Source organism: Poecile atricapillus, chromosome 14 (genome assembly GCF_030490865.1).
Source record: "Poecile atricapillus isolate bPoeAtr1 chromosome 14, bPoeAtr1.hap1, whole genome shotgun sequence".
NCBI lineage: Eukaryota > Metazoa > Chordata > Aves > Passeriformes > Paridae > Poecile > Poecile atricapillus.
In genome coordinates, this window is record NC_081262.1 from 13,671,994 (window position 1) to 13,683,546 (window position 11,553).

An 11,553-nucleotide genomic window follows, 5' to 3' on the forward strand; every position below is an offset into this window, starting at 1 on the left:
AAGTAAATATAAAAAGAGGCAAGGAAATTGCAGATCTTGAGAGGAGGACAGAGGCTGAGTGCTCCAGCTATGTGTGAATTCCCTACCACAGCTAGGCAGTGATGTTCTTTCAGGATTCAGCACCATGAGCAAGTCTTCCCTGGAGCAGTAGCAGGCAGTGGGCTCTGTCCCCAAAACCCTGTGTGGGCAGATGGGCTTCCCTGCCCCTACAGGTACAAAGAAGGTGGCAGCCCCTGCCAGGAGAGCTCTGTCAGGGAGGCTGCTGTGAGTCCATGACAGTGGAAGGTGTTTGTACACAAGTGTGTGTGGGAGAGAAGGGATCAGGCTTGTTTGTTCACTGCAAATCCTTGACTGTCCTAAGTAGGAGTGGCTTGTGGTGTCCTCTCCAGAACCCAGCACGTTCATAGCAAACCCGAGTCATGCTGAAATCTCACTTAGTCTCTTGACTTTAAGGTCTGGCTGACAGCTCAATTCCATGGTGTGCAGTTATTTTATCTATATTCTGCTTTACTGCTCTCAGCTTTGCTGTGGTGTTCCAAGCTGAAGAGTGAAATACAAGTCTTGAAGTAAATATAAGCTCAGTGAACTTTGCTGGCAAATTGAACCACCCAGGAGATGTCTGCTCATTCCAGACTAAAGCTGGTTAACATTCCTGATAACACCCTTGGAGGTTTGGCCTAGACTCCACAAGCACAGTTAGCAGTAAACATGCACCAGCAACACAGGTCTGCTAAGCACACGAGTTTTACAACTCTTGAGTGTAACAAAGGCCATGTTACACCCCTAAATGTAATTATTGACTTTACTGTTAAAAATGGAGATTGTTTATTGTACTAATTTTATTCCCTTCTTAATTTTCATGCCTTATTTTCCACAGGTGAGTAGGAGATCCCATATTTGCTGTATTTGTGTCTTCCATATGCTGTTGTGTGTTCCTGCTCCTGAGCCACACACTGTGGAATTGCAGTGCCCTACTTGGTTCACTCTTAAGTAGAAGCTGAAAGTCAGTTAAAAAGTATCTTCTTGCTGTTGTAACTGAGAAAATCTTTTTATAGAGCAAAAATATTAATGTTCTGAGTTAGTGACCAGCTAGTAGGGGGAAGCAGGTCATTTCTGGTCACCACTGGCTGTGACAGTAGCTTGTCTTAAGTTCATTGCATGAGGATATAAACATTTTTTCTCAGATAAAACGTGACTGATGTAATTTCCCTGTGATGGCATTAGGCCCTCAGTAACCACCCTGCTGTGGTGTGCTACCAAAGTTAGAAGCCTTTCAGGTTGGGGGTTTATCCCAGTGACACAAAGATGTGTTTCTGTATTTATTTTTTTTTTCCTTTAAACATAACCACAAATGCTGTTTGCAGCTGCATCCTCACCTGAGTGTGGAGCATGTGATTGCACTGTTGTTCTCTGTGAATCAGGTGGTGATTAAACATTTCTGTTGTGATGCTCTGACAGACCCAGGGTAAGCCAAGGAGGCTCGAGCCCTGTGCTGTGGCCACAAGCTCCTGGTCACAGGATATGGGAACACCTGTGCAGCCCCTCTCAGTTCAGACTGGCCTTCCTTGGAAGGACAGTGTTTGTTCTGTACAGCCTGTCTCTCTCTCTCCATTTGGGCTGCACTTCTTGATAGCTTTTAACTCAGTGGAGGGCTGAGGCAGAGAACTGAAACAACCAAAGCTGGGGAGGGGGGAACACTGAAAAACTTGGAATCCTAAACTCAGGTCTTAGCTTGCAGTGGGATCAGTTCCCAGTGAGTACCGTAGGGAAGGAGCTGTTTCTCTTGATGTGCAAATGGGCAGCAAGTGCAGGTCCTCAGCTGCTGTCTCAACATCTGTCTGTTTACTCTGTAGTTCAAGTTCTGAGGCAGAAAGCTTTTATCTGCCCTGGTCTCTTCTTATGTCACTGTTTCCAAAATATAAGTAATAGATATGAATCTCGCAGTTAAAAGGCAGGGCCTGGCAGAGGAGGAGGAAGTAGAAAGCATCAAGAGGTTGGTAAAAGCTGTTTGTTCTGATGCCCTGTTGACAAGACATTGGCACGAGTGCTCCCTTTGGGATCAGGTGTGTGCTTGTACCTGGCTGCTCTGGGTCCTGCACGGCGAGTTTCTTGGCTGTGTTTTGCAGAGGGTGGGGGTAAAGCTGGTGGCTTTTCAAGTCTGCCTGGATGCAAATAAATGCCTGAGAAGACCTTTAATGCAGTGACAGGTGTCTGCACAGAGGAAACTTGGTCTGACCTGTGTGGAACAGTGAAAAGGGAGGAGTGAGCAGAGGAGCCCCGGGCTGGGTGAGTGCCTAGCCCAAGCACAGCACTCTGTTGTGTCCCATGCTGTGCTTTCTTGGCTCAAATAATGGCATTAGCACTGACCAGCATGCAGCAGGACAGTAGAATTTCTTTCCCTGTGGGTTGCTGAGCTGTTCAGTATCCCACTGCTGTGTGCAGATGCTCCACTGCTGTTTGCAGAGCGAAAGGAGTCTTTGTCCAAAGCATTGGTGGGGATTAATCACTGCAGAGGTTTGGGAAGTTTTATTCTGTGCTCCAGCTGTCCTGGCTAACAGTCAGCTTTATTTAACCTGTTAATATCTGAGAGCAAGGCCTGGGTGTCTTCTCCACATGTGGAGAGCAGGCCTTTCTTTTCCTGGAATCTGCTGGCCTGTGAAAGGCTTGCAATGAAAGCATGGCTCTGACTGTAAATAAATCTCTTCAGATTCCAGTTGTACAACCAAAGGAATTCAACAAATTCCTATTTTTCTAATCATGACATGCCTTCATTTTAATGCTCTTCCAACTGGCAAATCTCATCTTACACTGCTTTGAAAATAAGGGGCAAGAAGTTGTAATTCTGGCTTGCAAACAGCTGCCGTTGTGCTCGTGACAGGTGTCAGTGCTGTGGCTTTGGCCATGCGGCCGCAGGGACCCTGCATGTGTCCGACTCAGGAGTGGGGATTTCTCCCCAAACCTGTAGCTCTGGGTTTCTGTGGGGCGTTGACTCAGCCCTAGGTCTCCCTGGATCTATTTGCTCTTGCATTTGCTTCCTTACCTGGAGAAAACCCTGCATCCTGCAGTGCTCACTGACTGTTTGGTATCTGTGTCGATAAGTGGAAAAATCTGTCTAACATTCCACCTCACCAAGTGTCTGGCTCTCACTGCTAGCCCGTCGCTCTTTGTAATTTTATAACTGCATAAGAAATTAAATCTGTGTTGTGATAAGTATTCTGTGTCTTCTTCCTTTTGTTTGCTACTTGGAGATGGGGCCGGATAAGATCTGTGTAAGGCTGTGTGGCCCAAACCAGAACAGCAGCAGTTTTAAGCCCTCGTTCTCAGCTGTGCTTTGTAGCTGCTCTCCACAGGCACTGTCAGCTTGGGCTTTGCAGGGACTGGGAAAGGACAGGCTGAGTTTTTCCTGGCACATTTTGCTTGCAAATGTAATTTTCCCTCTTGTTCTTCCTTAAAGCTGCTCTTCCCAGGAGTTGCATTTGTGTATTTTTCTCATGCTGCTCAGGTGAGTTTGATAAGTGCTTTTATTCCTTTTTTTTTTCATGGGATGCATCTCAAGCAGTACTCTCATCCCCAGCCTGCTCACTGTGCTCTCGCTCCAGGCTTGTTGCTTCTCGCATTCAAGCCCTGGAGGAAGATGTGGACGAGCCCTTGCAGATGGGAGAGGAGGCGGCTCCTGCTTCTGTATCCTTCCTCCTGCAGAGCAGCGATGAGAGCTTTGATCAGGGTGGACAAGAGGAGCAAAAGCCTTTCTGCTCTTGCTGGCAGTGTTGGAACACGCAAGGATGAGATGAGGATGAGATCCCCCTGTTCTCCTGCGTGGCTGTTTCATGGTGAGGTCTCTGCTGAGGAGCTGCAGGCGCCGCCTCCCCTGATCCAGCTCTGGAGGGCAATGCTGCCCTGTCGCTGCTGCTTTGTGCCTCCCTTTGCTCCAGGCAAAATTGACTCTCTTAGCTCAGATCAGTCTCCAAACTGTTCACTCGGCTGCTGGTGATGTTTCCCTGTCTCCTGCCTGCAGCAAACTGAAGATCTGAGGGGAGCTGCTGGTGGATTCAGGAAGTGGCAGTGACTTCCATCTGCTGTGGTGATGCCAACAGCTCCTCTGTCCCCTGGGTCCCAGGTGGATGGAGTCATCCAGACCCACTGATACTTTGGGAGGCCCAACAGCCCCTCTGCTCCTGCCCTAGGGGAGCAAAGCAGAATATTCTCCAGTAAGCATGGGGAAAACTGTCAACAGTGGGTCATGCCCAGCCCTGAAATAGGCAGCTGTGGTTGCCTTCAGGACAGCAGTTTCACATCTGTCTGCTGGTACTGAGTGTGACCCAATGAGCATGAGTTTCCAGGGAAGGGACTGAGCAATCCCATCTCCAATTATTTCTGTTATTACAAGAGTAAACATGGGCTCATGCCTCTGCTCCTCCTTGCTTTCTCTTGGTACTGAGTAGGCTTTTGGGTTTAGCTGTGATGATTGCCCAGTGGCCAGGTCCTGGCACCCTTCACTCTCAGGACATGAGTCCAAGATAGAGCAGGAGCACAATCCTGGTGTGAACAGCCCCACTTGGGCTGTGGCTGAGCTGAACACGCTGCTGGGGGCAGAGGAAGGAGGGAGATACCAGGGAGAGCAGCTCACACTGCCCCTGGCCTGGCTGGGTTGCAAGGTGGATGCAGCATCACTCATTTTTAGAGCCAGTGGGCAGAAAGGAGGTGCTGGGGCCAGAGGTGAGCACCAGCACCACTCTGATCCTGCCCAGGCTTGGGAGCAGCTTGTCCCTCTCTGCAGCACCCACACTCAGCTGGTCCCTGAGCATTCACCTCTCCCGTGCCACGTCCAACACACACAAGTCTCAGACAGGCCCTTGGCAGAGGCTATTTTGGCTAATTAATGAACTGTGAGCTGATGAGGGCATTGTGCCCAGCTTGCTGGAGCTGAGGACAGCTGATGCTGGCTCCTCCAGCACTGGGTTATGTTTTGGGTGGGGGATTTTAGCAGAGAGTTATGGATTATAATGAAGATTTGGAGATTGCTCTATCTGGGTAAGTCCATAAAGTAAGCTAGAGGGTTTTGGCAGTACTCTGATATTTTGGATACTGTTTTGCAGGGGCAAGGAAGGCTCTGGGAGAGACTCATTTCTTCACAAGAGTAGTTGGGAGCTGGGGAGCACCAGGTGATGCAGGGGCATGGATCCACTTTTTATCCATGTGATCAGGTCCACACAGTGGGTACAGGGTCACTTTTGGGTGCCAGCCTGGTGTGTAACTCCTCAGCACCTCCCTTGTCATTGCTGTCCCCTCCTCCCTGCTTGAGGGAGGCTGGTGACACCATCATCCACTGCTCCTCAGCAGCTCCAGATCAGGGCTGATGATTTATTTTAGCTGTGGAGGGCAGGCAGAGGAATGGGCCAGGAGCCTGTGCCTGTGGCTGGTGAAGGGAAGGTTTCTAGGGGCCAGCAGTGGGGCTGTGCTCTGCTGTTGTGCAGGGGCCTGGGGTCACAGAGTGTCCCTGTCCCTTCCTTGGGACCATCCCAGCCTTCTGCCCCCAGAGCATCCAAGGAATTCTTCCCTTCTCTGGTACCATCCCAATCTTCTTTTCCTGGAACATCCATGTTCTTTCCTTCCTCTCCTGGGAGTATCCCTGCTCCTTCCCTGGGAGCATCCCAGACTTTTCTCCTCCAGAGCATCCCTGTATGCTCCCTAGCAGCATTCCAGTCTTCTTCCTCCCACAGCCTCCCTACTCCTCTGCTGGCAGCATCCCAGATTTTTCCCCTTGGTGCATCCATGCTCCTTGCCTTGTTTACTCCCATGACATCCCTCATCCCTTCTTCAGCAGCTCTCTGCAGCACCAGCACCTTCTGTGAGGGCATCTGCCTTGAACTTGTGTTCCTTGACCCAGAGCAAAACAGGAGAGGGGGGAAAAAAATATTGATCTGTGTTAACCTTCACCCAGCCCCTGAGCCAAAACTGCTGGGGGAGGCAGAGGGTGTTTGGCTGCTGTGTGTGGCACCAGCTCCTGCCTGGAGCTTGATCCAGCTGTGCTGGGATGAGGGGAATGCGGTGGGGCTGGAGCAGAGTGGGTCTGGCTCAGGCTGTGTGGCTGTGCCTCTGCTCTGCTGCGTTTTCCTGAGCAAATAATGCTGCAGCTTTTGGAATTGGGCCCAAACGTTGAGTTCTGGCAGAGGAGAGCAAATCTCTGGGCTTCACCTGGCCCCACAGGCTCTGCTGTTGGCTGCAGCCTGAAGCAGGGATGCTGTGAAGGGAAATACAGACCCTGGGCTGTGTCCCCTCTCTCTTCAGGACACAGAGCTCTCTGCCCCAGGTGTCCTCTGAGCACTGCCCTGCTCTCTGTGGGCACCAAGCACACTGAAATCATGCAGAGCATCTCTCCTCTCCTTACCCGAAAACAATTTTGGAAATGAAAGCCAGGAGACAGAGCCAGGGATGTTATCTCACCTCTTTTTACCTGTTTCAGATAGGAAACAGCCTTTCATCTCTCCCAGGGTGAAAGGCAATTTGCATTTCAAGAGGTCAGGAGAAGCTTTTTTTTCTCTTTACCATCCGAAATTCATTATTCAAAGTCTATTTGGAAACAAAACAACACATGCACGGGAAGATGGCCTCTGCAGGCTCAAATTAACTGCTCCTGTCATCCCTGATTTCCCTGGCTGCTGCTGGAGGATGCGGGATGGAGGAGGAGGTACGGGCTCTGCTGGAGATGTGAGTGGAGCAAACCTGTGAGCTCCTCCCTATGGCTGGAGCTGCTCCAGGGCTCGGGGGTCTCCCCTGGGAATTTGGGGGCTTTGCACCTCCCTGCCCTGCACAAGCTTGGCTTAGACAGGTCATTTCCCTGAGGATAACTCCATCCCCACCTCCCTGCAAGCTCTGCTTCCTTCCAGCTCGCCCTGGACTGGGACCTCAGCCTGGCTCCAACAGCCCAATCCTGCCTAACAGAAAGCCTCTGGCAGCCTGGAGCTCGGCTGGGGCTTGCTGGGCGCTGGGGCTTTGTTTTCTCAGCTGCTGCCTCTGCCCTCACTGTGCCATTTATTGATATCAGAGTTTGCATTAGCAGGTGCAACTCTGGGATATTCAATTACCTATAAAGAGCTGTAGCAACGCAAGACGTTGCTGGAGGCATCAAGGCCGTTGATTTCAGGGGTTTTTTTTTCCCCCTTGGTTTCATGTTTTTACCTTGCATTTAAAGGAGACTTGAGGATAGGTAAACTCACACTGACTGAAAAAAAAACATAAGTAAAAAGTGGAGTAAAGAGAGGGAGAAATAATGAAATAAATAATCCTGTTTATTAAATGAAACAGCTGGGTAGGAAAAAAAAATGATCTCCGGGAAGAAAGCAGCTCCCTGGGCTATTTTTAGCTCTTTTGTTTCTCCCCCCCCTTTCCACCCCCACCCTCCTTGCACAGTCTGAGGGTTTGGTGTGTGTCAATCCTGCTGTTCTCCCTCACCTCCTGAGTGCCAGGTGATGTGCTCTTTTCTTATTTGCTTCTTTTTTTTTTTTTTTTTTTCTCCTTTTTTTGCATCTTATTTATAGCGTGGGGGGAAGGGCAGGAGCATCAGGAGAGGCCGTGCAGGCATCGCCCTCAGTCCTGGCTGGGGAAAGGAGGGGGCAGCAGGGGCTGAGCCTCTCCTGCAGCATCCAGGGCTGGATGTGGGTCCTCCCTCTGCTCCTCAGCAGCTCCAGGCCAGGGACCACGTCTGGTGTCTCCTCTCAGCTCCTGCACCAGTGGAGGAGCCCTGGATTTCCATCACATCTTTCTCCCTCTGGGCACCCTCATTCCTGAACCCATCCTAGCAAAGCTCTCCACTGCCCACAGGCACTCAGCCCAGCGACTTTCCCCTTGCCCAGCCATCCCTCCCACATCTCCCATCACATCTCCTGGATGCTGCTGCCCCAAGACCCCTCTCCCCTCATCTCCTCTGCCACCAGCTCCCCCCTCACCGAGCAGCCTCGAGGGCTCCCATCTTTGTGCCGTTATGGAAGAAATACATAATTCTTTTATTATTCAATTAGGAATTTAACACACAATCAGCTGATCGCTTTAAGAGGATTTCCTATAAGGCGGGATTTGAATAACGGGGCTATGAGTAATATATTCCCTTAACTGGTTTACTCCTTTATCAGATTTTTTTTTTCCCCTCTAAGCACTTTAATGCATTTACTTCCCCATTGTCAACACTTTTCTCCGAGCTCTTCCTCCCTCCCCGAGCTTATGCAAATCCCCCGTAAGGCGTTTAATGCGCCGTGTGTGTCAATAGTGCCCAAATCTTGGCGACAGCATTAGGCTTCATGCATGCCCCGGCTGATTAAGAGGGGTGGTGGGGCCAGCCTGGCTGCCCAAACCCCCTTCCAACCCCCACCGTGGGGCCAGCCAAGGGGCCTCGGTGCTGGGAGCTGCATTTTTCCAGAAAAAAAAAGGCTGGAGCTGAAAGCTTTTCTTTTGCAGGGCAGGCGGTGAATGGGGAGCGCCAGGCTGAGCTGTCCGCCGCTGTTTGCTGCCCTGTCGCTCAGGTTTCGGGCTGTGTGGAGCTGCTCACCGGAGAGGGGATGGCTGTGGCTGGGATGTGAGCGGAGAAGGAAGAGGAAGGTGCTAGAAGAACCCCTGGGGCAGTGTCAGAGCTGATTTGTGCACACCCGGTCCATGCTGTGTGGCAGCGGATGCTCGGGGTGCCGGCTGGAGCCCTCTGGGAATGGCTTGGGCATCACTGGCAGCAAAAGCTGGGTTTTCCCTCTTTTTGTGCCGCTGAGGGCTGAGGTCAGTCCACCCTCACCAGCCTCTGGGCTTTGTTTTGGGGAGTTAACAGCCTTTACAGGCAAGGGGGTGCCGGGGGAGAAGCCTGGAGCCTGGCTCGGGGGGATGGATTTGCCCCGCTCACCTCTGTGCAATGTTCACTCTGAAAGCTCCAGACAGTGCCGGGACACGGCAAAGGGGAGCCTGGGGAGGAGGGCAGCGGCAATGAAAGGAATAGCAAAAAGGAATAGCAAAAAGAAATAGCAAAAAGCCTGTAATTCCCGGTTTTCCCACTGCCTGAAGGTTTTGTGGCTGCTGGTGAAGCCCTGGGTGAGCACAACCCGGGGTGAACACCCCCTCCAAGGGTAACTGTCACATTTTCTCCTTCCAGAGAAAAATCTCCCTCAACCTGTGGCTGTGAATAGCCCGGAGAGTGGGAGCGAGCTGAACCGGCCCTTCCCGGCCGGTTGTTTCTTCTCCGCCCACCGCTGATTGTCTCCTTTTTTTATTCTGTCCTGCCACTCTGCCTGTGCGTGCAGCAATTATGCAAAGTTGCAATCAAGGAGCTGAATTAGGAGCTCGTCTTGGATTAATTAGGGATGGATGCAAATCTGTTCCAACAAAGAGGAGCGAGGGGGAATGCAAAGGCCATGGGTCTCCTCCCAGGGTTTCTCCAGCTCTCCCAGGTTGGTTTGAGGGCAGGAGGGATGCAGAGCAATGCCTTGCAGGAGAATTGGGGCATCCACGTGAAAGAATTTGGTTCTTGGCCTTGGGACAAGGCTTGGGTGCCCCAAAGCTGATGCTCAGCTCAGCCCCTGCATCTCCATGGAGGTTTTAAACCCAGAGCTTTGGGCTTAGAGCATCTCCTCCCGCCCCAGCCTTGCTGCAAAGCTTGGGGAAAAACCATTTAATCCCTGCGGCCTCCAGTGCTGAGCCCCTGCCAGCACTGGGGATTTCTGTTCGCCTGCAATCGGATTGTGACAAACCCCTCCACTCGCATTGAACAAATTCCCTGGCTGCTCCCCGCTCCTTGCAGGCCCCAGTAATCCCCCAAGTGTGACTCTGGCCAAGAGGCAGCATCCCTGATTAATCCCCGCCGTCTCCACGCAAAGCCGCTGCTGCCGAGGATGCTCCCGGTGCTGGCACGACACGCTCGGCCAGCGCTGGGAGCAGACCCCGGGGAAGGATGCAAAGGGTGCAATGCTATTTAAAGGAGCTTTTCCAAGAGGGGATTGCAGGCTTGAGAGCAGCCTCTTCTTCCCGTGAAGTGGAAAAGATGAGTTTGCAGAGCTCCCAGGAGCACTGAGAGAGGGGCTGTGGGAAAGGGGGTGCAGCTGGTTCATCCCTTTGCCTGCCCCCCTCAGTGCCCCCCACCCCGGGGGCACCCACTGGGCACAGAATAAGCAGGGCAGCCTGGCAGGGTGAGCACAGCTTGCTTAAGGAGCTCCTTGAGCAAGGGACGGCTCGTGGCTGTGCCCACAGGGATGAGGACAGTAGGGACAGCCCCTTCCCATGGTCCCCAGGAGATGAAAGCCTTGGCTTGAGGTTTTTGGTGTGCAGACAGCTGAAAGGTCTCTCCTTCCTCTCCCCTCTGCAACAGCAATGATTAATAAAACCTGACTCGGCTGGAAGGGCAAGGAAAAAAACAACAATACGGGACATTTCTGGAGATTGTCCTAATCCAGCATCTCGGAGCCAAATGAATCAACGGCTTCTTATTCTGCCTGCAGGATTAGTCAATGTTCATCCAGGCTCCTGGGAAGTGAGGTGAGGCTCTGCATAGCAAGGAGCCGTGGCGAGGTGGCCACAGGGTGTTGGCTGGTTCATGGAGCCAAGCAAATCCCTCCTTGTAATCCTGCAAACACTGCTGGGATGCACCCACTCGTGCTGGGAGCCATGGGACAGCAGGGAGAGGCAGGAGAAAGGGAGAATGAAAAAATACCTCTAAAAATCTGCAGTGTGGATGAGGGATGAGGCTGTGGGGTGTGGGGGAAAGACTCCAGGCTGGGGCTGTGTGTAAGGGATGTCCCTCAGGCCACAGGGACCAGGAGCACCATGCCTGGCTGGTTCTCCTGGCTGTTAAAGTGGGTCAAGCAGAAACCCAAGGAGCATCTGAGCTCACCAACCTTGAGCCAACTATGTGGGAGTTGAATTATTCAGGGCCAGCTTAAAAAATTGAAAAGCCCAGCAAAACTCCAGGAGAGCGCAGCTCATGGGACCCCCCTGCCCTTGTCAGGCAGAAGAAGCTCAGCCTGCCCATGCTCAGGGGGCACCTTGGGCATTTTGGGAGGGGGGGACAATGCAGTTTGTGTCTAATGCCCTTGGGGATGGGGAAAGCAGAGAGAAAGCGCCCAGAGAAGGTCACAGGGAAGTTCTCCCCGTGTTCCCTGTAGCATTCCAAGCTGTAGCAATTTCCTTGTGTATCCCAGCATGGCTCTGTCACACCCAGAGCAGGAGTAGTTGGAAGGGAACCCCCTTGTCCCCTTAAACGGGGATCTCTTGATGTGTGATTTTAGAGAGGGGTTTAAAACTTGACCTTTGCCACCCAGCTTGGGGAACACCACATCCATCCACATCCATCTGGGGGCTGAGATGCTCCCCTCAGCTTGGTTGTCTCTACAGGACCACCCCTGGTTGTATTCCCAGGGCGTTGGAATGGGGAGAAGCAGCTCCTGGGGGGAATCCCTGTGGTGAGTAATGCTGCCTGGCGAGCGCCGGGAAAAGGCGGGTGCACATATGCTCCAGCTCATCCTGCTCTTTTCATGGAGCACTCTCACTGTCTGGGTGCCAACCAGTGGCAGACACGGCCAGGGAACC